The sequence below is a fragment of the Oryzias melastigma genome, linkage group LG14, assembly GCF_002922805.2.
Source record: "Oryzias melastigma strain HK-1 linkage group LG14, ASM292280v2, whole genome shotgun sequence".
Classification (NCBI taxonomy): Eukaryota; Metazoa; Chordata; class Actinopteri; order Beloniformes; family Adrianichthyidae; genus Oryzias; species Oryzias melastigma.
Window position 1 is genome coordinate 23,718,418 of NC_050525.1, and position 5,335 is coordinate 23,723,752.

The window sequence follows — 5,335 nt, forward strand, 5'->3', positions numbered from 1 at the left end:
TGGGCTTCCACCGTAAACATTTTTCAGATGTCACAAATGATTTTTGGTTCTCAAAGACAGAGAGGATGATTATAATTGTGTCATTTTTGGACAAAAACTTGTGTAGTTTTTTAGCACATAGTTTCTGCAGAGCAGCATTTCACTTTCATTTATTGATTTATAAAGCACCTTCCACCACCAGTTAAGGGGGCCCAAAGTGCTGTACACAGGGAAAACAAACAGAGCATTGTGAAATAGTAAATCATAAAAAGACTAAAATGCACAAAAACAGGTAAAATAATTTTAAAACAGAGATAAAACCATCATAAAATAGAATAAGAAGGCTAGGCTGATGCTAAAAGCAGGAGTTGATCAGAAATTTGCCTCTGAGTTGGTTGGAGGCGGGACCGTTGGCATGGAGCGACCCCGCCCCCCTTCCCCTCTCCATGCGGAGGGCAGCAGGGAGCTTGTGGCCCTCCCAGCATATTTCTACATCATAAATTTAATCTTTTTCATACTACATCTTTTCATCTGCTCCAACTATTTGAATAAAAAATACTCAAATGCAATTTTAAGCTTAATTTTCTTAATTTTCGACTTCCATCATCAGAAAAACAAAACAAGAAGATGTTAGAAACATTAGTTGCTGCTCATTAATGTGTGAAATTTGTTTCCCACTTTTTGCCCACTCCTTCAGGGAGCAGAAACGTCCACTGTAAGGAACCATGTGGTGCTTTTACCATCCAATCAAACTCAATTTTTAATATTTTTGGTTTGACGTAACAATGGATTTGAACCCATGACCCACCAGACTCAGGGTAGACGCTCCACCACTAGCCCAATGACCTGCTATTGTCCTGTGATAATGATGTCTTAGACTCGCACAGAAGAATTTCACCACAAGGCTGTGATTCCCGTCACGCACTGTATAATTAAAACTCATTAGAGTGTCATTACTTCTGCCTTTCACTGGGACTTCTTGATTTCGTTTGATCAAACAGCCTCTGGGTGTGACTTCACATTGCTTTTCTCTTCCAGAGAGAAAATTGCATGTGTTTAAACATTTAAATGTCAACATCTGTGATGAGTGCCAAATACGTTCTGTAATAGAATCTAAGAGTACGAAGACAAGAAAATCCAACCTGAAAATCAAGTAAACAATGTTTTCCTCTCAGATTCATCAACATCATGTGATTTTTGAAGCAGAAAAGCCAATAATTTCACATAATCACTGGTTAAAAATCAATTGTTTATGAGCAGATTAAGGTAAAACAAACAAAAGATCTCAGCCGGGGTCTTTATGTTGCAGTTTTCTTGTAACTCTCAGGTCTTCAAGCAAAAACACGCAGGCGAGGTAGATGATAATTTGACATCTTTAAACCGTCTCTAAAATATCTCATCGTACAGGCAAACTTTTCAAGGAGGAACTGTAAGTAATGTAAATGTTAACATATTTTATTTTTTCAGGAAAAGCATATATACAGTTTTGGCTTAATTTAAAAACAAAAGTACAGTATATCCTAAGTATAGGGAAATGATGGTGGAGAGCTTCTGCCGGCCCAAATGTGCACCGGATACCCGGCTGAGGGCCAGTCTGGTCCACAAGAGCGTCTATCGAGGCCCGGCCCGGCCTGCGTGCCTCCTCGATTGAAAGTGAAACTAAGACTGACCCAGCCATCCGTGTGAAGGAGATGTGTTGCACTGCATGAGACAAATGGTGGTCACGCCAGATAGTGACCGGTTCTGTGTCCTTAAACCCCAACGATAAAACAAAATGCACATTTGAGAATGTCCTATTGATGTGGCTGATCTAATGTGATTCAAGCGACAGGGGCGTCAAATTTCAAGTCAATGTACAGGGAGGATCTTTGGTTGTGTGGCATGATATGGCTGGCGTGGCGTGTCAACCAACCAGGGACTCAGCTTCATGGACTTGATCAGCGGGTAGAAAAAAAAATTCAAGATGGCATTTTTGTCCTGAACTTCCATCTATTTTCTTAACCCGCTGGGGCTGCAGGGTTGCCAGAGAGTGTCCCAGTTACTGTTGGGCGAAGGCGGGAAACATCCTGGACATCTCACCAGCCTGTCACAAAGCCCATGGAGCTGGAGCAATCACGCTCGCTTTGCTAGCCAGCCGCCCAATGGACGGCATAGCGAGCTCTCAAGCTGGTGCTCAGGCACCGGCAGGTGGACTGTGTCCTTTGCTGTTCCCTCTGTCCAAATATGGACAGAGGGAACAGCAAAGGACATTTTATCAGCGGAGTGCTTCATTGGGTAGCGGAACTTGCTATGGTGGTCACCAGGTGGTTAGCTGCCCGGCAGACGGAGAACCACCGCAGGTGCTGTCATAGCGGCCGCAGTCACTCTAGCTCCATGGGCTCATGATGTTTTTTATATTTTCATTAAGACAATAATGAAATGACAGGTTTGTGAACAATAATTGAGATAATTTTTTTTAGTTTTGTTTGTAGAAAATGTTTCAGATATTAAAATTTATCTCAGGACAAAAAAAATGTTATATTTTCTTTGTTGTATTTTCCTGTGAAAGTTTATTGTTTTTGAAGTTTCAGTAAAAAAATTGGCAGTTTCAATACGTTCCCTTGTTAATTTTCTTTTCAAATGTACCTTTTATTTATTCATAGATTCTGGACAGTTGAATTATTGTCAGATAAACAGCAGGAGGATTTAGTGTCCGCCTCACTTTTGTTGTGACTTTATGTTAGCCTAAATTATTCAGATGTGGCACCTGAAGCTGTGCTACATGAGTCCTGAGTGTGAGCTGGAACTGAAAGGAGAGAGCAGCAGAAGATTGACAGAAGAATGCATAAAAAGCTCCCAGGAAAAGCTAGCAAGAGAGCAGGGACTTCCCTCGGACTTACCTTAAGTCCTCACCATGTCGCTCTGCTATCTCAGCCTAAATCGGACCCCTAAGTGGCCCTCATTTAGCCTGTTAGGAGTTTGCCTGGTCGTCACGTGTGCTTGAGGTGGAAGCAAACACGAGGAAACAGAGATGTGCGGGTTAAAGTGGGGATTGGGTGGATTTGGTGCGGCAGACATAATCCTGTTTCTCTGCTGCTCAGGCTTCAACCTCTGTTTACGCACCGATGTGCTGAGATTTGCCTCAAGACCGGCAGATTCTGCATCTTTGAATTTGTATCATGAAGCCATCCTGCCAATTTGCTCGGGACGCTGGAACGGCGGAAAAGGGAGTCCACATCCGTGTGTCGGCGGAATCCTCGCCGCCTCCTTTAGGGCAATAACTGGTGATTTTGGTGTCTTCGCCGCTCAACCTGAAGTCCTGGCAGCAGCAGAGAACACAAGCACAGACAAAAGTCTAAGCTTACACCTGTAAATGTTCCTGTTGTAATCTTCTGAGCCTGCAGGATCCCCGACTACAAAGGGAATTGATAATGGGTTATTATGGCAGGATAGTAAATATGGCCCACCTTTAGAAGTGCCTGAGATGATATATTAACACTGTTTCCCTAAATGCAACTGTGCCAACACTGAGCTGCCTTTTAGTTTGTAATTAGATGATGGATTTTTAGATCAGTCGCTGGATGGGACAGCAGTGTGATTACAGTTCTTTGTCTAGATTTGAACAGCTTACGGAATAATTAGTGTTTAGGCAAAACGCTCGTGATCCATTATTATCCCAGCATATCATTTAGGATTAGAATGCTCGGCAAAAATCGACATACTTTATAGAATATAAATACAGTAATGATGCCACATTTAAGTCTGTTCATGATATCTCGCTGCTTTTTAAAATATAGGCTGTCGGAACGATTACTGCAGTTTTTGATCTATGATGCGTCTGAGTCACAGAAAAAAATACTTTGGTGAATTATGTGGCAATTAAAGAAAATTGGGGCTTATGATTTTTTTCTTTCTTGGGATCAAATCTTATAAGTTTACTTTTACTTCTAGTGAGCAGCTACAAAAACCAGAATCTATCTCTCTTATCAGTTCTGTGGTTGTTTCATTGGTCACATTGACTTGGTTATTTACTTAATGCAACAGAAACTTACACATTTGCTAAAGTCTCTGAAATCATTTCTTCAGTCATTTCTATTTCTTGGATTTCTATGAGAAATCTTTGTGAGGAGATTTGGCAACTGGAGGTGCAATGGTTTGCATTGTGGTTCACAGCAAAAAGGGCGTGGCTGGGTTCTTTAAAGACCCACTCCAATGAAAATGTGTTTTTAACATGTTCTTGTAGCATTTTTGCCATGTTGGAGGACATATATATATATAACATAATTTAAGATTAAAATTGTGTTTCTTTATTCAAATCCTTCTGAATGAGGAGCAGATGAAAAATGCTGATGGAAAAAGCTTGTAGCGGTGAGGAAGGTGCTACAGTTGGCGGGCCACAAGATCCACACTGACGCATTCACTTGCAGACAAATAGATCCGTGTATGTCTTTGTTTTTGTTGTCTGAGTAGGTATCTGGCTCAAAACTGTACGGTTGGATAGCTCCAATATCGCTTGCCATTTTTGTTGCACTGGTAATTTTCGGTTGGGGTGTGAGGGGTTGTAAGCTAGGATGGTGACAAAGAGATGATGGGAAGTCAGGGCAGGCTTACTTAGTGAGATTTTACACACAACTGAGCATCCAGTTGCAGGTTTGTGTTGGTTTCTGTGGCATTTTTACAAATGGCTTTACAGACAGTGCGTCCACATTTATCTTTTTTTAATAAAATGTGTTGGGAGTCATGAGAAAATTACAGTATAACAAACTTTACACAACTTTACATTTTTAAAAACAACCTAAGAAGGAGGGTGTATTGCAATGCTAAGATTAATTCTCTTCAAATCCTTTTTTAAATTTTATATTCATTTGCACAAATATGGGCATAGGAAATGTTTTTATACCACACTCCTTGAATGAATACACATAAAGGTGTAAATATTTGTGTGCAAGAGCGGGTATTTGAGAACTAAGTCAAGCAATTAATTTACTTATGACACCCGTACTTCATGAATCTGTATTATTGGAGACCCCTCCCCCTTCTATCTCCCCCACCGTAACCCCTTGGCCCACATCTCGAGTATCCCACTCTGTCACTCTTGTTTTATCTTTTTTTTTCATCTTCATCACATCATAATTAATAAAGCTTAACCTCAGATACAAAAGGGGTTAATAAAAATATACACATTGTTTGTCCAACAATCCACAAAACCCTTTTGTGAATAGATGTGAATAGATTATGATAATTATATTGAAACAGTTTTAGAAACTGAGTCAAACCATTTTTAAACACATTTTTTTAAATGTTTTTTGTTATTATTTTAAAAAAGAACTGAACTTTAACTCTAATATAAGCCTATATGGGTTTTTTTGCCTCTTCC